Source organism: Aquarana catesbeiana, linkage group LG12 (genome assembly GCF_042186555.1).
Source record: "Aquarana catesbeiana isolate 2022-GZ linkage group LG12, ASM4218655v1, whole genome shotgun sequence".
NCBI lineage: Eukaryota > Metazoa > Chordata > Amphibia > Anura > Ranidae > Aquarana > Aquarana catesbeiana.
The window spans coordinates 150,916,178-150,940,115 of NC_133335.1; the positions used below are offsets into that span (position 1 = coordinate 150,916,178).

General features: G+C 54.4%; 1 protein-coding gene across 3 annotated transcripts in view; it reads left to right on the forward strand.

Moving 5' to 3' along the window:
* The window catches only part of NKIRAS2 (NFKB inhibitor interacting Ras like 2), a 233,911-nt gene that overhangs the window by 116,663 nt on the left and 93,310 nt on the right, over positions 1-23,938 (forward strand). Inside the window, exon 1 of one of the 3 annotated variants that reach the window (XM_073608402.1) lies at positions 21,417-21,531. The exons of 1 other annotated variant lie outside the window; for it this stretch is intronic. The gene's annotated coding sequence lies outside the window, so the exon portion shown is untranslated. Of the gene's footprint in view, positions 1-21,416; positions 21,532-21,559; positions 21,781-23,938 lie in introns of those variants that run through there. One more of the 3 variants, XM_073608403.1, reaches the window with a different exon arrangement.

Genomic DNA, 23,938 nt, shown 5'->3' on the forward strand with positions numbered 1-23,938 from the left:
TAACGGTGGCAAGTGACATGTTGAATCTGGTGACAGAGGACTGGTGGCAGGTGACATGCTGAATCTGGTGACAGGGGACCGGTTTCAAGTGACACGCTGAAACTGGTGACAGGGGACGGGTGGCAAGTGACACACAGAAACTGGTGACAGGGGACGGGTGGCAAGAGAAACGCTGAAACAGGTGACAGGGGACGGGTGGCAAGTGACACGTTTAATCTGGTGGCAAGTGACATGTTGAATCTGGAGGCAGGTGACGGTGGCAAGTGACACACTGAATCTGGTGACAGGGGACGGGTGGCAAGTGACACGCTGAATCTGGAGGAAGGTGACGGTGGTAAGTGACATGCTGAATCTGGTTACAGGGGACAGGTGGCAAGTGACACACTGAATCTGGTGACAGGGGACAGGTGGCAAGTGACACGCTGAATCTGGAGGCAGGTGACGGTGGCAAGTGACACGCTGAATCTGGTGACAGGTGACAGTGGCAAGTGACACGCTGAATCTGGTGACAGGGGACAGGTGGCAAGTGACACGCTGAATCTGGAGGCAGGTGATGGTGGCAAGTGACACGCTGAATCTGGTGACAGGTATTGGTGGCAAGTGACATGCTGAATCTGGTAACAGGGGACTGGTGGCAAGTGACACCCTGAATCTGGTGACAGGGGACCTGTAAGAAGTGACACGCTGAATCTGGTGTTAAGGGACTGGTGGCAAGTGACACGCTGAAACTGGTGACAGGGGACGGGTGGCAAGTTACACACTGAATCTGGAGGCAGGTGACCATTGCATGTGAAAAGCTAAATCTGGTGACAGGGGACGGGTAGCAAGTGACACGCTGAAACTGGTGACAGGGGACGGGTGGCAAGTGACACGCTGAATCTGGAGGCAGGTGACGGTGGTAAGTGACACACTGAATCTGGTTACAGGGGACGGGTGGCAAGTGACACGCTGAATCTGGAGGCAGGTAACGGTGGCAAGTGACATGCTGAATCTGGTGACAGGTAACGGTGGCAAGTGACATCCTGAATCTGGTGACAGGGGACTGGTGGCAAGTGACACGCTGAATCTGGTGACAGGGGACCGGTTGCAAGTGACACGCTGAAACTGGTGACAGGGGACGGGTGGCAAGTGACACACAGAAACTGGTGACAGAGGACGGGTGGCAAGAGAAACGCTGAATCAGGTGACAGGGGACGGGTGGCAAGTGACACGTTGAATCTGGTGGCAAGTGACACGTTGAATCTGGAGGCAGGTGACGGTGGCAAGTGACACACTGAATCTGGTGACAGGGGAGCGGTGGCAGGTGACATGCTGAAACTGGTGACAGGGACCGGTGGCAAGTGACACGCTGAATCTGGTGACAGGGGAAGGGTGGCAAGTGACACGCTGAATCTGGTTACAGGGGACGGGTGGCAAGTGACACGCTGAATCTGGAGGCAGGTGACGGTGGCAAATGACACAATGAATCTGGTGACAGGTGATGGTGACAAGTGACAGGCTGAATCTGGTGACAGGGGACAGGTGGCAAGTGACACGCTGAATCTGGAGGCAGGGGACGGGTGGCAAGTGACACACTGAATCTGGAGGCAGGTGACCATTGCATGTGAAAAGCTAAATCTGGTGACAGGGGATGGGTGGCAAGTGATACGCTGAATCTGGTGACAGGGGACGGGTGGCAAGTGACACGCTGAATCTGGAGGCAGGTGACGGTGGCAAGTGACGCGCTGAATCTTTTGACAGGTGACAGTGGCAGGTGACAGGTTGAATCTGGTGCCAGGGGACGGGTGGGAAGTGACACACTGAATCTGGTTACAGGGGACGGGTGGCAAGTGACACGCTGAATCTGGAGGCAGGTAACGGTGGCAAGTGACATGCTGAATCTGGTGACAGGGGACTGGTGGCAAGTGACACGCTGAATCTGGTGACAGGGGACCGGTTGCAAGTGACACGCTGAAACTGGTGACAGGGGACGGGTGGCAAGTGACACACAGAAACTGGTGACAGGGGACGGGTGGCAAGAGAAATGCTGAATCAGGTGACAGGGGACGGGTGGCAAGTGACACGTTGAATCTGGTGGCAAGTGACACGTTGAATCTGGAGGTAGGGGACGGGTGGCGAGTGACACGCTGAATGTGGAGGCAGGTGACGGGGGCAAGTGACACGCTGAATCTGGTGACAGGGGACAGGTGGCAAGTGAGACGTTGAATCTGGAGGCAGGTGACAGTGGCAAGTGACACGCTGAATCTGGAGGCAGGTGACGGTGGCAAGTGACACGATGAATCTGGTGACAGGGGACCGGTGGCAAGTGACACACTGAATCTGGAGGCAGGTGATGGTGGCAAGTGACACGCTGAATCTGGTGACAGGTATTGGTGGCAAGTGACATGCTGAATCTGGTGACAGGGGACTGGTGGCAAGTGACACCCTGAATCTGGTGACAGGGGACCGGTAGCAAGTGACACGCTGAATCTGGTGTCAAGGGACCGGTGGCAAGTGACACGCTGAAACTGGTGACAGGGGACGGGTGGCAAGTGACACACTGAATCTGGAGGCAGGTGACCGTTGCATGTGACAAGCTAAATCTGGTGACAGGGGACGGGTAACAAGTGACACGCTGAAACTGGTGACAGGGGACGTGTGGCAAGTGATACGCTGAATCTGGTGACATGGGACGGGTGGCAAGTGACATGTTGAATCTGGAGGCAGGTGATGGTGGCAAGTGACACACTGAATCTGATGACAGAGGAGCGGTGGCAAGTGACACGCTGAAACTGGTGACATGGACCGGTGGCAAGTGACACGCTGAATCTTGTGACAGGGGACGGGTGGCAAGTGACACGCTGAATCTGGAGGCAGGTGACGGTGGTGACACACTGAATCTGGTTACAGGGGACGGGTGGCAAGTGACACGCTGAATCTGGCGGCAGGTAACGGTGGCAAGTGACATGCTGAATCTGGTGACAGGTAACGGTGGCAAGTGACATGTTGAATCTGGTGACAGGGGACTGGTGGCAGGTGACATGCTGAATCTGGTGACAGGGGACCGGTTTCAAGTGACACGCTGAAACTGGTGACAGGGGACGGGTGGCAAGTGACACACAGAAACTGGTGACAGGGGACGGGTGGCAAGAGAAACGCTGAATCAGGTGACAGGGGACGGGTGGCAAGTGACACGTTTAATCTGGTGGCAAGTGACATGTTGAATCTGGAGGCAGGTGACGGTGGCAAGTGACACACTGAATCTGGTGACAGGGGACGGGTGCAAGTGACACGCTGAATCTGGAGGAAGGTGACGGTGGTAAGTGACACGCTGAATCTGGTTACAGGGGACAGGTGGCAAGTGACACACTGAATCTGGTGACAGGGGACAGGTGGCAAGTGACACGCTGAATCTGGAGGCAGGTGACGGTGGCAAGTGACACGCTGAATCTGGTGACAGGTGACAGTGGCAAGTGACACGCTGAATCTGGTGACAGGGGACAGGTGGCAAGTGACACGCTGAATCTGGAGGCAGGTGATGGTGGCAAGTGACACGCTGAATCTGGTGACAGGTATTGGTGGCAAGTGACATGCTGAATCTGGTAACAGGGGACTGGTGGCAAGTGACACCCTGAATCTGGTGACAGGGGACCGGTAAGAAGTGACAAGCTGCATCTGGTGTTAAGGGACTGGTGGCAAGTGACACGCTGAAACTGGTGACAGGGGACGGGTGGCAAGTTACACACTGAATCTGGAGGCAGGTGACCATTGCATGTGAAAAGCTAAATCTGGTGACAGGGGACGGGTAGCAAGTGACACGCTGAAACTGGTGACAGGGGACGGGTGGCAAGTGACACGCTGAATCTGGAGGCAGGTGACGGTGGTAAGTGACACACTGAATCTGGTTACAGGGGACGGGTGGCAAGTGACACGCTGAATCTGGAGGCAGGTAACGGTGGCAAGTGACATGCTGAATCTGGTGACAGGTAACGGTGGCAAGTGACATCCTGAATCTGGTGACAGGGGACTGGTGGCAAGTGACACGCTGAATCTGGTGACAGGGGACCGGTTGCAAGTGACACGCTGAAACTGGTGACAGGGGACGGGTGGCAAGTGACACACAGAAACTGGTGACAGAGGACGGGTGGCAAGAGAAACGCTGAATCAGGTGACAGGGGACGGGTGGCAAGTGACACGCTGAAACTGGTGACAGGGGACGGGTGGCAAGTGACACGCTGAATCTGGAGGCAGGTGACGGGTGGCAAGTGACACACTGAATCTGGAGGCAGGTGACCATTGCATGTGAAAAGCTAAATCAGGGGATGGGTGGCAAGTGATACGCTGAATCTGGTGACAGGGGACGGGTGGCAAGTGACACGCTGAATCTTCAGGCAGGTGACGGTGGCAAGTGACGCGCTGAATCTTTTGACAGGTGACAGTGGCAGGTGACAGGTTGAATCTGGTGCCAGGGGACGGGTGGGAAGTGACACACTGAATCTGGTTACAGGGGACGGGTGGCAAGTGACACGCTGAATCTGGAGGCAGGTAACGGTGGCAAGTGACATGCTGAATCTGGTGACAGGGGACTGGTGGCAAGTGACACGGTGAATCTGGTGACAGGGGACCGGTTGCAAGTGACACGCTGAAACTGGTGACAGGGGACGGGTGGCAAGTGACACACAGAAACTGGTGACAGGGGACGGGTGGCAAGAGAAACGCTGAATCAGGAGACAGGGTACGGGTGGCAAGTGACACGTTGAATCTGGTGGCAAGTGACACGTTGAATCTGGAGGCAGGTGACGGTGGCAAGTGACACACTGAATCTGGTGACAGGGGAGCGGTGGCAGGTGACATGCTGAAACTGGTGACAGGGACCGGTGGCAAGTGACACGCTGAATCTGGTGACAGGGGAAGGGTGGCAAGTGACACGCTGAATCTGGTTACAGGGGAAGGGTGGCAAGTGACACGCTGAATCTGGAGGCAGGTGACGGTGGCAAATGACACACTGAATCTGGTGACAGGTGATGGTGACAAGTGACAGGTTGAATCTGGTGACAGGGGACAGGTGGCAAGTGACACGCTGAATCTGGAGGCAGGGGACGGGTGGCAAGTGACACACTGAATCTGGAGGCAGGTGACCATTGCATGTGAAAAGCTAAATCTGGTGACAGGGGACGGGTGGCAAGTGATACGCTGAATCTGGTGACAGGGGACGGGTGGCAAGTGACACGCTGAATCTGGAGGCAGTTGACGGTGGCAAGTGACGCGCTGAATCTTTTGACAGGTGACAGTGGCAGGTGACAGGTTGAATCTGGTGCCAGGGGACGTGTGGGAAGTGACACACTGAATCTGGTTACAGGGGACGGGTGGCAAGTGACACGCTGAATCTGGAGGCAGGTAACGGTGGCAAGTGACATGCTGAATCTGGTGACAGGGGACTGGTGGCAAGTGACACGCTGAATCTGATGACAGGGGACCGGTTGCAAGTGACACGCTGAAACTGGTGACAGGGGACGGGTGGCAAGTGACACACAGAAACTGGTGACAGGGGACGGGTGGCAAGAGAAACGCTGAATCAGGTGACAGGGGACGGTGGCAAGTGACACGTTGAATCTGGAGGCAGGTGACGGTGGCAAGTGACACACTGAATCTGGTTACAGGGGACGGGTGGCAAGTGACACGCTGAATCTGGAGGCAGTTAACGGTGGTAAGTGACATGCTGAATCTGGTGACAGGTAACGGTGGCAAGTGACATGCTGAATCTGGTGACAGGGGACTGGTGGCAAGTGACACGCTGAAACTGGTGACAGGGGACGGGTGGCAAGTGACACACAGAAACTGGTGACAGGGGACGGGTGGCAAGAGAAACGCTGAATCAGGTGACAGGGGACGGGTGGCAAGTGACACGTTGAATCTGGAGGCAGGTGACGGTGGCAAGTGACACACTGAATCTGGTGACAGGGGAGCGGTGGCAAGTGACATGCTGAAACTGGTGACAGGGACCAGTGGCAGGTGACACTCTGAATCTTGTGACAGGGGACGGGTGGCAAGTGACACGCTGAATCTCGAGGCAGGTGACGGTGGTAACTGGCACCCTGAATCTGGTTACAGGGGACAGGTGGCAAGTGACACACTGAATCTGGTTACAGGCGACAGGTGGCAAGTGACACGCTGAATCTGGAGGCAGGTGACACTGGCAAGTGACACACTGAATCTGGTGACGGGGACAGGTGGCAAATGACACGCTGAATCTAGAGGCAGATGATGGTGGCAACTGAGACGCTGAATCTGGTGACAGGGGACGGGTGGCAAGTGACACGCTGAATCTGGAGGCAGGTGACGGTGGTAAGTGACACACTGAATCTGGTTACGGGGGACGGGTGGCAAGTGACACGCTGAATCTGGAGGCAGGTAACGGTGGCAAGTGACATGCTGAATCTGGTGACAGGTAACGGTGGCAAGTGACATGCTGAATCTGGTGACAGGGGACTGGTGGCAAGTGACACGCTGAAACTGGTGACAGGGGACGGGTGGCAAGTGACACACAGAAACTGGTGACAGGGGACGGGTGGCAAGAGAAACGCTGAATCAGGTGACAGGGGACGGGTGGCAAGTGACACGTTGAATCTGGAGGCAGGTGACGGTGGCAAGTGACACACTGAATCTGGTGACAGGGGAGCGGTGGCAAGTGACATGCTGAAACTGGTGACAGGGACCGGTGGCAGGTGACACTCTGAATCTTGTGACAGGGGACGGGTGGCAAGTGACACGCTGAATCTCGAGGCAGGTGACGGTGGTAAGTGGCACCCTGAATCTGGTTACAGGGGACAGGTGGCAAGTGACACACTGAATCTGGTTACAGGGGACAGGTGGCAAGTGACACGCTGAATCTGGAGGCAGGTGACACTGGCAAGTGACACACTGAATCTGGTGACAGGGGACAGGTGGCAAGTGACACGCTGAATCTAGAGGCAGATGATGGTGGCAACTGAGACGCTGAATCTGGTGACAGGGGACGGGTGGCAAGAGACACGCTGAATCTGGTTACATGGGACAGGTGGCAAGTGACACACTGAATCTGGTTACAGGGGACAGGTGGCAAGTGACACGCTGAATCTGGAGGCAGGTGACACTGGCAAGTGACACACTGAATCTGGTGACAGGAGACAGGTGGCAAGTGACACGCTGAATCTAGAGGCAGATGATGGTGGCAACTGAGACGCTGAATCTGGTGACAGGGGACGGGTGGCAAGAGACACGCTGAATCTGGAGGCAGGTGACGGTGGCAATTGACACGCTGCATCTGGTGACAGGTGACGGTGTCAAGTGACACATTGAATCTGGTGAGAGGGGATGGGTGGCAAGTGACACACTGAATCTGGTGACAGGAGATGGGTGGCAAGTGACACGCTGAATCTGGAGGCAGGTGACGGTGGCAAGTGACACGCTGAATCTTTTGACAGGTGACAGTGGCAGGTGACACGTTGAATCTGGTGCCAGTGGATGGGTGGCAAGTGACACACTGAATCTTGTAATAGGGGACAGGTGGCAAGTGACACACTGAATCTGGAGGCAGGTGACGGTGGCAAGTGACACGATGAATCTGGTGACAGGGGACCGATGGCAACTGACGCGCTGAAACTGGTGACAGGGTATTTGTGGAAAGTGACACACTGAATCTGGTGACATGTGACGATGTCAAGTGTCACGTTGAATCTGCTGAGAGGGGACGGGTGGCAAGTGACACGCTGAATCTGGTGACAGGAGACGGGTGGCAAGTGACACGCTGAATCTGGAGGCAGGTGACGGTGGCAAGTGACACGCTGAATTTTTGACAGGTGACAGTGGCAGGTGACACGTTGAAACTGGTGACAGGGGACGGGTGGCAAGTGACACGCGGCATCTGGTAACAGGGGACAGGTGGCAAGTGAGACGTTGAATCTGGAGGCAGGTGACGGTGACAAGTGACACGCTGAATCTGGAGGCAGGTGACGGTGGCAAGTGACAAGATGAATCTGGTGACAGGGGACCGGTGGCAAGTGACACGCTGAATCTGGAGGCAGGTGATGGTGGCAAGTGACACGCTGAATCTGGTGACAGGTATAGGTGTCAAGTGACATGCTGAATCTGGTGACAGGGGACTGGTGGCAAGTGACACCCTGAATCTGGTGACAGGGGACCTGTAGCAAGTGACACGCTGATTCCGGTGTCAAGGGACCAGTGGAAGGTGACACGCTGAAACTGGTGACAGGGGACGGGTGGCAAGTGACACACTGTATCTGGAGGCAGGTGACTGTTGCATGTGACAAGCTAAATCTGGTGACAGGGGATGGGTAGCAAGTGACACGCTGAAACTGGTGACAGGGGACGGGTGGCAAGTGATACGCTGAATCTGGTGACAGAGGAGCGGTGGCAAGTGAGACGCTGAATCTGGTGACAGGGGACGGGTGGCAAGTGACACGCTGAATCTGGAGGCAGGTGATGGTGGCAAGTGACACACTGAATCTGGTGACAGAGGAGCGGTGGCAAGTGAGACGCTGAATCTGGTGACAGGGGACGGGTGGCAAGTGACACGCTGAATCTGGAGGCAGGTGACGGTGGTAAGTGACACACTGAATCTGGTTACAGGGGACGGGTGGCAAGTGACATGCTGAATCTGGAGGCAGGTAACGGTGGCAAGTGACATGCTTAATCTGGTGACAGGTAACGGTGGCAAGTGACATGCTGAATTTGGTGACAGGGGACTGGTGGCAAGTGACACGCTGAATCTGCTGACAGGGGACCGGTTGCAGCTGACACGCTGAAACTGGTGACAGGGGACGGGTGGCAAGTGACACACAGAAACCGGTGACAGGGGACGGGTGGCAAGAGAAACGCTGAATCAGGTGACAGGGGACAGGTGGCAAGTGACACGTTGAATCTGGAGGCAGGTAATGGTGGCAAGTGACACGCTGAAACTGGTGACAGAGGAGCGGTGGCAAGTGACACGTTGAAACTGGTGACAGGGACCGGTGGCAAGTGACACGCTGAATCTGGTGACAGGGGACGGGTGGCAAGTGACACACTGAAACTGGTGACAGGGGACGGGTGGCAAGAGAAACGCTGAATCAGGTGACAGGGGACGGGTGGCAAGTGACACGTTGAATCTGGTGGCAAGTGACACATAGAATCTGGAGGCAGGTGACGGTGGCAAGTGACACACTGAATCTGGTGACAGGGGAGCGGTGGCAAGTGACATGCTGAAACTGGTGACAGGGACCGGTGGCAAGTGACACGCTGAATCTGGTGACAGGGGACGGGTGGCGAGTGACACGCTGAATCTGGAGGCAGGTGACGGTGGTATGTGACACGCTGAATCTGGGTACAGGGGACAGGTGGCAAGTGACACGCTGAATCTGGAGGCAGGTGACGGTGGGAAGTGACACGCTGAATCTGGTGACAGGGGACAGGTGGGAAGTGACACGCTGAATGTGGAGGCAGGTGACGGGGGCAAGTGACACGCTGAATCTGGTGACAGGGGACAGGTGGCAAGTGAGACGTTGAATCTGGAGGCAGGTGACAGTGGCAAGTGACACGCTGAATCTGGAGGCAGGTGACGGTGGCAAGTGACACGATGAATCTGGTGACAGGGGACCGGTGGCAAGTGACACACTGAATCTGGAGGCAGGTGATGGTGGCAAGTGACACGCTGAATCTGGTGACAGGTATTGGTGGCAAGTGACATGCTGAATCTGGTGACAGGGGACTAGTGGCAAGTGACACCCTGAATCTGGTGACAGGGGACCGGTAGCAAGTGACACGCTGAATCTGGTGTCAAGGGACCGGTGGCAAGTGACACGCTGAAACTGGTGACAGGGGACGGGTGGCAAGTGACACACTGAATCTGGAGGCAGGTGACCGTTGCATGTGACAAGCTAAATCTGGTGACAGGGGACGGGTAACAAGTGACACGCTGAAACTGGTGACAGGGGACGTGTGGCAAGTGATACGCTGAATCTGGTGACATGGGACGGGTGGCAAGTGACATGTTGAATCTGGAGGCAGGTGATGGTGGCAAGTGACACACTGAATCTGGTGACAGAGGAGCGGTGGCAAGTGACACGCTGAAACTGGTGATATGGACCGGTGGCAAGTGACACGCTGAATCTGGTGACAGGGGACGGGTGGCAAGTGACACGCTGAATCTGGAGGCAGGTGACGGTGGTAAGTGATACACTGAATCTGGTTACAGGGGACGGGTGGCAAGTGACACGCTGAATCTGGCGGCAGGTAACGGTGGCAAGTGACATGCTGAATCTGGTGACAGGTAACGGTGGCAAGTGACATGTTGAATCTGGTGACAGGGGACTGGTGGCAGGTGACATGCTGAATCTGGTGACAGGGGACCGGTTTCAAGTGACACGCTGAAACTGGTGACAGGGGACGGGTGGCAAGTGACACACAGAAACTGGTGACAGGGGACGGGTGGCAAGAGAAACGCTGAATCAGGTGACAGGGGACGGGTGGCAAGTGACACGTTTAATCTGGTGGCAAGTGACATGTTGAATCTGGAGGCAGGTGACGGTGGTAAGTGACACACTGAATCTGGTTACAGGGGACGGGTGGCAAGTGACACGCTGAATCTGGCGGCAGGTAACGGTGGCAAGTGACATGCTGAATCTGGTGACAGGGGACGGGTGGCAAGTGACACGCTGAATCTGGCGGCAGGTAACGGTGGCAAGTGACATGCTGAATCTGGTGACAGGTAACGGTGGCAAGTGACATGTTGAATCTGGTGACAGGGGACTGGTGGCAGGTGACATGCTGAATCTGGTGACAGGGGACCGGTTTCAAGTGACACGCTGAAACTGGTGACAGGGGACGGGTGGCAAGTGACACACAGAAACTGGTGACAGGGGACGGGTGGCAAGAGAAACGCTGAATCAGGTGACAGGGGACGGGTGGCAAGTGACACGTTTAATCTGGTGGCAAGTGACATGTTGAATCTGGAGGCAGGTGACGGTGGCAAGTGACACACTGAATCTGGTGACAGGGGACGGGTGGCAAGTGACACGCTGAATCTGGAGGAAGGTGACGGTGGTAAGTGACACGCTGAATCTGGTTACAGGGGACAGGTGGCAAGTGACACACTGAATCTGGTGACAGGGGACAGGTGGCAAGTGACACGCTGAATCTGGAGGCAGGTGACGGTGGCAAGTGACACGCTGAATCTGGTGACAGGTGACAGTGGCAAGTGACACGCTGAATCTGGTGACAGGGGACAGGTGGCAAGTGACACGCTGAATCTGGAGGCAGGTGATGGTGGCAAGTGACACGCTGAATCTGGTGACAGGTATTGGTTTCAAGTGACATGCTGAATCTGGTAACAGGGGACTGGTGGCAAGTGACACCCTGAATCTGGTGACAAGGGACCGGTAAGAAGTGACACGCTGAATCTGGTGTTAAGGGACTGGTGGCAAGTGACACGCTGAAACTGGTGACAGGGGACGGGTGGCAAGTTACACACTGAATCTGGAGGCAGGTGACCATTGCATGTGAAAAGCTAAATCTGGTGACAGGGGACGGGTAGCAAGTGACACGCTGAAACTGGTGACAGGGGACGGGTGGCAAGTGACACGCTGAATCTGGAGGCAGGTGACGGTGGTAAGTGACACACTGAATCTGGTTACAGGGGACGGGTGGCAAGTGACACGCTGAATCTGGAGGCAGGTAACGGTGGCAAGTGACATGCTGAATCTGGTGACAGGTAACGGTGGCAAGTGACATCCTGAATCTGGTGACAGGGGACTGGTGGCAAGTGACACGCTGAATCTGGTGACAGGGGACCGGTTGCAAGTGACACGCTGAAACTGGTGACAGGGGACGGGTGGCAAGTGACACACAGAAACTGGTGACAGAGGACGGGTGGCAAGAGAAACGCTGAATCAGGTGACAGGGGACGGGTGGCAAGTGACACGTTGAATCTGGTGGCAAGTGACACGTTGAATCTGGAGGCAGGTGACGGTGGCAAGTGACACACTGAATCTGGTGACAGGGGAGCGGTGGCAGGTGACATGCTGAAACTGGTGACAGGGACCGGTGGCAAGTGACACGCTGAATCTGGTGACAGGGGAAGGGTGGCAAGTGACACGCTGAATCTGGTTACAGGGGACGGGTGGCAAGTGACACGCTGAATCTGGAGGCAGGGGACGGGTGGCAAGTGACACACTGAATCTGGAGGCAGGTGACCATTGCATGTGAAAAGCTAAATCTGGTGACAGGGGATGGGTGGCAAGTGATACGCTGAATCTGGTGACAGGGGACGGGTGGCAAGTGACACGCTGAATCTGGAGGCAGGTGACGGTGGCAAGTGACGCGCTGAATCTTTTGACAGGTGACAGTGGCAGGTGACAGGTTGAATCTGGTGCCAGGGGACGGGTGGGAAGTGACACACTGAATCTGGTTACAGGGGACGGGTGGCAAGTGACACGCTGAATCTGGAGGCAGGTAACGGTGGCAAGTGACATGCTGAATCTGGTGACAGGGGACTGGTGGCAAGTGACACGCTGAATCTGGTGACAGGGGACCGGTTGCAAGTGACACGCTGAAACTGGTGAAAGGGGACGGGTGGCCCCTGGTGAAAGGGGACGGGTGGCCCCTGGCTGAATCTGGTTACAGGGGACGGGTGGCAAGTGACACGCTGAATCTGGAGGCAGGTAACGGTGGCAAGTGACATGCTGAATCTGGTGACAGGTAACGGTGGCAAGTGACACGCTGAATCTGGTGACAGGGGACCGGTTGCAAGTGACACGCTGAAACTGGTGAAAGGGGACGGGTGGCAAGTGACACACTGAAACTGGTGACAAGGGACGGGTGGCAAGAGAAACGCTGAATCAGGTGACAGGGGACGGGTGGCAAGTGACACGTTGAATCTGGTGGCAAGTGACATGTTGAATCTGGAGGCAGGTGACGGTGGCAAGTGACACACTGAATCTGGGGACAGGGGAGCGGTGGCAAGTGACATGCTGAAACTGGTGACAGGGACTGGTGGCAAGTGACACGCTGAATCTGTTGACAGGGGACGGGTGGCAAGTGAAACGCTGAATCTGGAGGCAGGTGACGGTGGTAAGTGACACGCTGAATCTGGTTACAGGGGACAGGTGCCAAGTGACACACTGAATCTGGTGACAGGGAACAGGTGGCAAGTGACACGCTGAATCTGCAGGCAGGTGACGGTGGCAAGTGACACGCTGAATCTGGAGGCAGGTGACAGTGGCAAGTGACACGCTGAATCTGGTGACAGGGGACAGGTGGCAAGTGAGACGTTGAATCTGGAGGCAGGAGACGGTGACAAGTGACACGCTGAATCTGGAGGCAGGTGACGGTGGCAAGTGGCACGATGAATCTGGTGACAGGGACCGGTGACAAGTGACACGCTGAATCTGGAGGCAGGTGATGGTGGCAAGTGACACGCTGAATCTGGTGACAGGTATTGGTGGCAAGTGACATGCTGAATCTGGTGACAGGGGACTGGTGGCAAGTGACACCCTGAATCTGGTGACAGGGGACCGTTAGCAAGTGACACGCTGAATCTGGTTTCAAGGGACCGGTGGCAAGTGACACGCTGAAACTGGTGATAGGGGACGGGTGGCAAGTGACACACTGAATCTGGAGGCAGGTGACGGTTGCATGTGACAAGCTAAATCTGGTGACAGGGGACGGGTAGCAAGTGACACGCTGAAACTGGTGACAGGGGACGGGTGGCAAGTGATACGCTGAATCTGGTGACAGGGGACGGGTGGCAAGTGACACGTTGAATCTGGAGGCAGGAGCGGTGGCAAGTGACACGCTGAAAGTGGTGACAGGGACCGGTGGCAAGTGACACGCTGAATCTGGTGACAGGGGACGGGTGGCAGGTGACACGCTGAATCTGGAGGCAGGTGACGGTGGTAAGTGACACACTGAATCTGGTTACAGGGGATGGGTGGCAAGTGACACGCTGAATCTGGAGGCAGGTAACGGTGGCAAGTGACATGCTGAATCTGGTGACAGGTAACGGTGGCAAGTGACATGCTGAATCTGGTGACAGGGGACTGGTGGCAAGTGACACGCTGAATCTGGTGATAGGGGACCGGTTGCAAGTGACACGCTGAAACTGGTGACAGGGGACGGGTGGCAAGTGACACACAGAAACTGGTGACAGGGGACGGGTGGCAAGTGACACGTTGAATCTGGAGGCAGGTGACAGTGGCAAGTGACACACTGAATCTATTGACAGGTGAGCGGTGGCAAGTGACATGCTGAAACTGGTGACAGGGACCGGTGGCAAGTGACACGCTGAATCTGGTGACAGGGGACGGGTGGCAAGTGACACGCTGAATCTGGAGGCAGGTGACGGTGGTAAGTGACACGCTGAATCTGGTTACAGGGGACAGGTGGAAAGTGACACACTGAATCTGGTGACAGGGGACAGGTGGCAAGTGACATGCTGAATCTGGTGACAGGGGACGGATGGCAAGTGTCACGCTGAATCTGGAGGCAGGTGACGGTGGCAAGTGACACACTGAAATCTGGTGACAGGTGACGGTGGCAAGTGACAGGCTGAATCTGGTGACAGAGGACAGGTGTCAAGTGACACGCTGAATCTGGAGGCAGGTGACGGTGGCAAGTGACACACTGAATCTGGTGACAGGTGGCAAGTGACACGCTGAATCTGGAGGCAGGTGACACTGGCAAGTGACACACTGAATCTGGTGACAGGGGACAGGTGGCAAGTGACAGGCTGAATCTGGTGACAGGGGACAGGTGGCAAGTGACACGCTGAATCTGGAGGCAGGTGACATTGGCAAGTGACACACTGAATCTGGAGGGGTGACAGTGGCAAGTGACACACTGAATCTGGTGACAGGGGACAGGTGGTAAGTGACACGCTGAATCTAGAGGCAGGGGATAATGGCAAGTGACACGCTGAATCTGGTCACAGGTGACGGTGGCAAGTGATACGCTGAATCTGGTGACAGGGGACGGATGGCATGAGACACGCTGAATCTGGAGGCAGGTGACGGTGGCAAGTGACACACTGAATCTGGTGACAGGTGACGGTGGCAAGTGACAGGCTGAATCTGGTGACAGAGGACAGGTGACAAGTGACACGCTGAATCTGGAGGCAGGTGACGGTGGCAAGTGACACACTGAATCTGGTGACAGGTGAAGGTGGCAAGTGACAGGCTGAATCTGGTGACAGGGGACAGGTGGCAAGTGACACGCTGAATCTGGAGGCAGGTGACACTGGCAAGTGACACACTGAATCTGGTGACAGGGGACAGGTGGCAAGTGACACGTTGAACCTAAAGGCAGGTGACGATGGAAAGTGACACGCTGAAACTGGAAGCAGGTGACAGTGGCAAGTGACACACTGAATCTGGTGACAGGGGATGGGTGGCAAGAGACACGCTGAATCTGGAGGCAGGTGACGGTGGCAAGTGACACACTGCATCTGGTGACAGGTGACGGTGTCAAGTGACACATTAAATCTGGTGAGAGGGGATGGGTGGCAAGTGACACGCTGAATCTGGTGACAGGGGACGGGTGGCAAGTGACACGTTGAATCTGGAGGCAGGTGATGGTGGCAAGTGACACACTGAATCTGGTGACAGAGGAGCGGTGGCAAGTGACACACTGAAACTGGTGACAAGGACCTGTGGCAAGTGACACGCTGAATCTGGTGACAGGGGACGGGTGGCAAGTGACACGCTGAATCTGGAGGCAGGTGACGGTGGTAAGTGACACACTGAATCTGGTTACAGGGGACGGGTGGCAAGTGACACGCTGAATCTGGAGGCAGGTAACGGTGGCAAGTGACATGCTGAATCTGGTGACAGGGGAATGGTGGCAAGTGATACGCTGACTCTGGTGACAGGGGACCGGTTGCAAGTGACACGCTGAAACTGGTGACAGGAGACGGGTGGCAAGTGACACACAGAAACTGGTGACAGGGGACGGGTGGCAAGAGAAACGCTGAATCAGGTGACAGGGGACGGGTGGCAAGTGACACGTTGAATCTGGTGGCAAGTGACACGTTGAATCTGGAGGCAGGTGACGGTGGCAAGTGACACACTAAATCTGGTGACAGGGGAGCGGTGGCAAGTGACATGCTGAAACTGGTGACAGGGACCGGTGGCAAGTGACACGCTGTATCTGGTGACAGGGGACGGGTGGCAAGTGACACGCTGAATCTGGAGGCAGGTGACGGTGGTAAGTGACACGCTGAATCTGGTTACAGGGGACAGGTGGCAAGTGACACACTGAATCTGGTTACAGGGGACAGGTGGCAAGTGACACGCTGAATTTGGAGGCAGGTGACAGTGGCAAGTGACACGCTGAATCTGGTGACAGGTGACGGTGGCAAGTGACAGGCTGAATCTGGTGACAGGGGACAGGTGGCAAGTGACACGCTGAATCTGGAGGCAGGTGACGGCGACAAGTGACACACTGAATCTGGTGACAGGTGACGGTGGCAAGTGACAGGCTGAATTTGGTGACAGGGGACAGGTGGCAAGTGGCACGCTGAATCTGGAGGCAGGTGACACTGGCAAGTGACACACTGAATCTGGTGACAGGGGACAGGTGGCAAGTGACAGGCTGAATCTGGTGACAGGGGACAGGTGGCAAGTGACACGCTGAATCTGGAGGCAGGTGACATTGGCAAGTGACACACTGTATCTGGAGGGGTGACAGTGGCAAGTGACACACTGAGTCTGGTGACAGGGGACAGGTGGCAAGTGACACGCTGAATCTAGAGGCAGGTGATAATGGCAAGTGACACGCTGAATCTGGTCACAGGTGAAGGTGGCAAGTGATACGCTGAATCTGGTGACAGGGGACGGTGGCAAGTGACAAGCTGAATCTGATGACAGAGGACAAGTGGCAAGTGACACGCTGAATCTGGAGGCAGGTGACGGTGGCAAGTGACACACTGAATCTGGTGACAGGTGACGGTGGCAAGTGACAGGCTAAATCTGGTGACAGAGGACAGGTGGCAAGTGACACGCTGAATCTGGATTCAGGTGACGGTGGCAAGTGACACACTGAATCTGGTGACAGGTGACGGTGGCAAGTGACAGGCTGAATCTGGTGACAGGGGACAGGTGGCAAGTGACACGCTGAATCTGGAGGCAGGTGACACTGGCAAGTGACACACTGAATCTCGTGACAGGTGGCAAGTGACATGCTGAATCTGGTGACAGGGGACTGGTGGCAAGTGACACCCTGAATCTGGTGACAGGGGACCGGTAGCAAGTGACACACTGAATCTGGTGTCAAGGGACCGGTGGCAAGTGACACACTGAAACTGGTGACAGGGGACGGGTGGCAAGTGACACACTGAATCTGGAGGCAGGTGACCGTTGCAAGCGACAAGCTAAATCTGGTGACAGGGGACGGGTAGCAAGTGACACGCTGAATCTGGTGACAGGGGACGGGTGGCTAGTGACACGTTGAATCTGACAGCAGGTGATGGTGGCAAGTGACACACTGAATCTGGTGACAGAGGAGCGGTGGCAAGTGACACGCTGAAACTGGTGGCAGGGAGCGGTGGCAAGTGATACGCTGAATCTGGTGACAGGGGACGGGTGGCAAGTGACACGCTGAATCTGGAGGCAGGTGATGGTGGTAAGTGACACACTGAATCTGGTTACAGGGGACGGGTGGCAAGTGACACGCTGAATCTGGAGGCAGGTAACGGTGGGAAGTGACATGCTGAATCTGATGACAGGTAACGGTGGCAAGTGACATCCTGAATCTGGTGACAGGGGACTGGTGGCAAGTGACACGCTGAATCTGGTGACAGGGGACCGGTTGCAAGTGACACGCTGAAACTGGTGACAGGGGACGGGTAGCAAGAGAAACGCTGAATCAGGTGACAGGGGACGGGTGGCAAGTGACACGTTGAATCTGGTGGCAGGTGACACGTTGAATCTGGAGGCAGGAGACGGTGGCAAGTGACACACTGAATCTGGTGACAGGGGAGCGGTGGCAAGTGACAGGCTGAATCTGGTGACAGGGGACAGGTGGCAAGTGACACGCTGAATCTGGAGGCAGGTGACACTGGCAAGTGACACACTGAATCTGGTGACAGGGGACAGGTGGCAAGTGACAGGCTGAATCTGGTGACAGGGGACAGGTGGCAAGTGACACGCTGAATCTGGAGGCAGGTGACATTGGCAAGTGACACACTGTATCTGGAGGGGTGACAGTGGCAAGTGACACACTGAATCTGGTGACAGGGGACAGGTGGCAAGTGACACGCTGAATCTAGAGGCAGGTGATAATGGCAAGTGACACGCTGAATCTGGTCACAGGTGACGGTGGCAAGTGATACGCTGAATCTGGTGACAGGGGACGGTGGCAAGTGACAAGCTGAATCTGATGACAGAGGACAAGTGGCAAGTGACACGCTGAATCTGGAGGCAGGTGACGGTGGCAAGTGACACACTGAATCTGGTGACAGGTGATGGTGGCAAGTGACAGGCTAAATCTGGTGACAGAGGACAGGTGGCAAGTGAGACGCTGAATCTGGATTCATGTGACGGTGGCAAGTGACACACTGAATCTGGTGACAGGTGACGGTGGCAAGTGACAGGCTGAATCTGGTGACAGGGGACAGGTGGCAAGTGACACGCTGAATCTGGAGGCAGGTGACACTGGCAAGTGACACACTGAATCTCGTGACAGGTGGCAAGTGACATGCTGAATCTGGTGACAGGGGACTGGTGGCAAGTGACACCCTGAATCTGTTGACAGGGGACCGGTTGCAAGTGACACGCTGAATCTGGTGTCAAGGGACCGGTGGCAAGTGACACGCTGAAACTGGTGACAGGGGACGGGTGGCAAGTGACACACTGAATCTGGAGGCAGGTGACCGTTGCAAGTGACAAGCTAAATCTGGTGACAGGGGACGGGTAGCAAGTGACACGCTGATACTGGTGACAGGGGACGGGTGGCAAGTGATACGCTGAATCTGGTGACAGGGGACGGGTGGCAAGTGACACGTTGAATCTGAAGGCAGGTGATGGTGGCAAGTGACACTCTGAATCTGGTGACAGAGGAGCGGTGGCAAGTGACACGCTGAAACTGGTGACAGGGAGCGGTGGCAAGTGACACGCTGAATCTGGTGACAGGGGACGGGTGGCAAGTGATACGCTGAATCTGGAGGCAGGTAACGGTGGCAAGTGACATGCTGAATCTGGTGACAGGTAACGGTGGCAAGTGAAATGCTGAATCTGGTGACAGGGGACTGGTGGCAAGTGACACGCTGAATCTGGTGACAGGGGACCGGTTGCAAGTGACACGCTGAAACTGGTGACAGGGGACGGGTAGCAAGAGAAACGCTGAATCAGGTGACAGGGGACGGGTGGCAAGTGACACGTTGAATCTGGTGGCAAGTGACACGTTGAATCTGGAGGCAGGAGACGGTGGCAAGTGACACACTGAATCTGGTGACAGGGGAGCGGTGGCAAGTGACAGGCTGAATCTGGTGACAGGGGACAGGTGGCAAGTGACACGCTGAATCTGGAGGCAGGTGACACTGGCAAGTGACACACTGAATCTGGTGACAGGGGACAGGTGGCAAGTGACAGGCTGAATCTGGTGACAGGGGACAGGTGGCAAGTGACACGCTGAATCTGGAGGCAGGTGACATTGGCAAGTGACACACTGTATGTGGAGGGGTGACAGTGGCAAGTGACACACTGAATCTGGTGACAGGGGACAGGTGGCAAGTGACACGCTGAATCTAGAGGCAGGTGATAATGGCAAGTGACACGCTGAATCTGGTCACAGGTGACGGTGGCAAGTGATACGCTGAATCTGGTGACAGGGGACGGTGGCAAGTGACAAGCTGAATCTGATGACAGAGGACAAGTGGCAAGTGACACGCTGAATCTGGAGGAAGGTGACGGTGGCAAGTGACACACTGAATCTGGTGACAGGTGATGGTGGCAAGTGACAGGCTAAATCTGGTGACAGAGGACAGGTGGCAAGTGACACGCTGAATCTGGATTCATGTGACGGTGGCAAGTGACACACTGAATCTGGTGACAGGTGACGGTGGCAAGTGACAGGCTGAATCTGGTGACAGGGGACAGGTGGCAAGTGACACGCTGAATCTGGAGGCAGGTGACACTGGCAAGTGACACACTGAATCTGGTGACAGGTGGCAAGTGACATGCTGAATCTGGTGACAGGGGACTGGTGGCAAGTGACACCCTGAATCTGGTGACAGGGGACCGGTTGCAAGTGACACGCTGAATCTGGTGTCAAGGGACCGGTGGCAAGTGACACACTGAAACTGGTGACAGGGGACGGGTGGCAAGTGACACACTGAATCTGGAGGCAGGTGACCGTTGCAAGTGACAAGCTAAATCTGGTGACAGGGGACGGGTAGCAAGTGACACGCTGAAGCTGGTGACAGGGGACGGGTGGCAAGTGATACGCTGAATCTGGTGACAGGGGACGGGTGGCAAGTGACACGTTGAATCTGAAGGCAGGTGATGGTGGTAAGTGACACACTGAATCTGGTGACAGAGGAGCGGTGGCAAGTGACACGCTGAAACTGGTGACAGGGACCGGTGGCAAGTGACACGCTGAATCTGGTGACAGGGGACGGGTGGCAAGTGATACGCTGAATCTGGAGGCAGGTAACGGTGGCAAGTGACATGCTGAATCTGGTGACAGGTAACGGTGGCAAGTGACATGCTGAATCTGGTGACAGGGGACTGGTGGCAAGTGACACGCTGAATCTGGTGACAGGGGACCGGTTGCAAGTGACACGCTGAAACTGGTGACAGGGGACGGGTAGCAAGAGAAACGCTGAATCAGGTGACAGGGGACGGGTGGCAAGTGACACGTTGAATCTGGAGGCAGGTGACGGTGGCAAGTGACACACTGAATCTGGTGACAGGGGAGCGGTGGCAAGTGACATGCTGAAACTGGTGACAGGGGACGGTTGGCAAGTGACACACTGAATCTGGAGGCAGGTGACGGTGGCAAGTGACACGCTGAATCTGGTGACAGGGGACAGGTGGCAAGTGACACGATGAATCTGGAGGCAGGTGACGGTGGCAAGTGACACGCTGAATCTGGTGACAGGGGACAGGTGGCAAGTGACACGCTGTAAAGTAGAAATATTGTACTTTAATTCTTGAGAGTAGGTGCGTAAATTGAGGCAAGCTTGTAGGGGCCCATTAGCATTACTTTGCCCAGGGGCCCATGATGCTATTAAGATAGTCCTGTGTAAGAGTGGTTCCAGATCCTTTTTTCCGGGCTGTGGAGGGCCGATCTGTCATTTGATGTGAAGTGCATAGAGTGGTTAGTAATCATCATTCATTTATGACAGCCTCCATAGAAGTACTGTACAATAGATCCGGTGTGTACAGTGAGCGCGGTGTGCCTCTAGATGGCGCTGTGTCCCGCACTTCCACTTCCCGTCCTGGTTCCCTCTGTGTACACATCCTTGAGTGGCCGGAAGTAGGAAGAAGAGTTGGTCGGTTGGTTTCTGAGCTCCTGTGTAGCACGGTATGTAGTACGAGAACCATTGTTACCGGGATATAGACACAGGAGTACACAGACACCGAGTTTTGCTGCTATTAAGGTGTACAATGGACTCCTTTAGAGTGACTTGTGACACTGCAGAGTCTATACTGTACACACGGAGAACACACAGCGGACATCCCTGCACACACAATGCAATCTCTAGGGCTCGTTTACATGAGCTGCATGCATCAACACATCGGCACCCTGTTCATGGTATGAGGCTGCACTGAGGTGGGTTCTGGTGTGTTGGGAAAAACACAGACCTGTTGCGGAGCTTTAAATGTAATTTTGTCCACATTTTAATAAAATGAAAGTAGAACTTCAGTCTGGAAATGGACTTTAACCACTTACAGACCGGAAGATTTTCACCCTTAAAGACCAGGCCATTTTTTGCGATACGGCACTGTGACGATTTAACTGACATTTGCGCAGTCGTGCGATGTTTTACCCAAACAAATTTAGTCTTTTTTTCCCACAAATAGCTTTCTTTTGGTGGTATTTGATGACCTCTGCGGTTTTTGTTTCTGCGCCATAAACATAAAAGAGTGACAATTTTGAAAAAAAAAAAAAAAAATTTTTTTTACTTTAATAACTATCCCAAATTAAAAAAAAAAAAAAAGAACACATTTCTTCATCAGTTTAGGCCAATATGTATTCTACATATTTTTGGTAAAAAATTGCAATAAGCGTATATTGATTGGTTTGCACAAAAGTTATAGCGTCTACAAAATAGGGGATATATTTATTGCATTTTTATTATTATTATTTTTTTATTTTACTAGTAATGGTGGTGATCTGCGATTTATTTATTTTTTAGCGGGACTGGGACATTGTGGAGGACAGATCGGACACTTTTTGTGACCAGTGACATTTATACAGCGATCAGAGCTAAAAATAGCCACTGATTACTGTATGAATGTCACTGGCAGTTAAGGGGTTAACACTAGAGGGCGATTAAGGGGTTAGATGTGTTCCCTGGGAGTCTTTCTAACTGTATGGGGGGCTGGACTGCCTGGAGGAGGAGAAAGATCTCTGTTCCTAATCACTAGGAACAGCAGATCTCTCTCTAACTCCCCTGTCAGAACGGGGATATTTCTGCTTACATTGACAGATCCCCGTTCTGACTCTCATTCCCGCTCCGTACAGCGGGCACGTGCCACCTACGGTGATTTGCGGGAAGGTGCTGAACTGCTGCTGTATAACAACAGCAGCTGGGCGGCAAGTGGTTAAAGTGGATGTAAACCCTCACATATACTCAGTGAAGTGAACAGCCTCAGATGATACACAGAGATAAAACAAATCTCCCTACACAAGTTTTACATGTATATCCGCTGTCTTCATCTTGCTATATTCTTTAGAATTATTAATTTTCACTTCCTCATTCAGCAATAGGAGTTTCCTATTGCTGAATAGGAATACCCACATTGGCAGAAGAATAAAAATGCTTTCTGAGCTTTGATTTTTACAAGTCAAGCTGTCTGCTAATTAAGGATGAGCTCTGGCGTGTTCACACAGCCCACGTGCAGAGCCCGCCAGGAAGTCGGCACTGCGCTAATCACAGGCAGTGAGACTTTGTCCTGATGCGTGGCTGCAGAGATCGGGAAATGTCTCACTGGTTGTGATTAGCACAGTGCCGACTTCCTGGCGGGCTCTGCACGTGGGCTGTGCGAACACACTGGAGCTCATCCTTACTGCTAATCTATTCATAGCAACCTCCCCACAACACACATTCCAGGCTGCTTTTATCTCCCCTCTCGGATAACTTGTCTGAAGTTATCATGCTGATAACAGAGGAGTGGAGCAGCACAAACACAACTGACTTTGTGCTTTGGAGACAGATAAGGAAACACTACAGATATATGTGGCCAGCTCAAATTTCATGAATCGGGTTTACATCCACTTTAAAGCAGGCATTCACCCTCCCACCTTCTGTATGGTACTGTACTGTAATTGTACTCCTCCCCTCCTTCTATCACATCGCAGCGTTTACAATCGCAGCTTTTCATTTATTAATTTTGTAGCTTTCTCAAAGAACACATCCCCACACTTCCTTTATTCTCACCTGGGCAAGAATGACATTGGCAGCACCCACAGCCTCCCAGGATCCCCCGATCACACATCCCAGGAGGCCGCAGGTATTATACTGTGCGTTAATCCTCTGATACAATGAAGCCAGCTATTTGGTAAATACCATTCTGACAATTCCTGGCTACATAGTAGGATACGGTAATAACATGCTAACGTGTTTCATGTGCAGCCTTACTCCTAGCATGACAGGGGTGTGGACATTTTTAAAAAAACTACATGTCCAAAGGACTAAATCGGGGGTCCCTATCTGCTTGTCCTGATGAAAAAATAATTTTAATCAAACCCATATTTAAATAGGGTT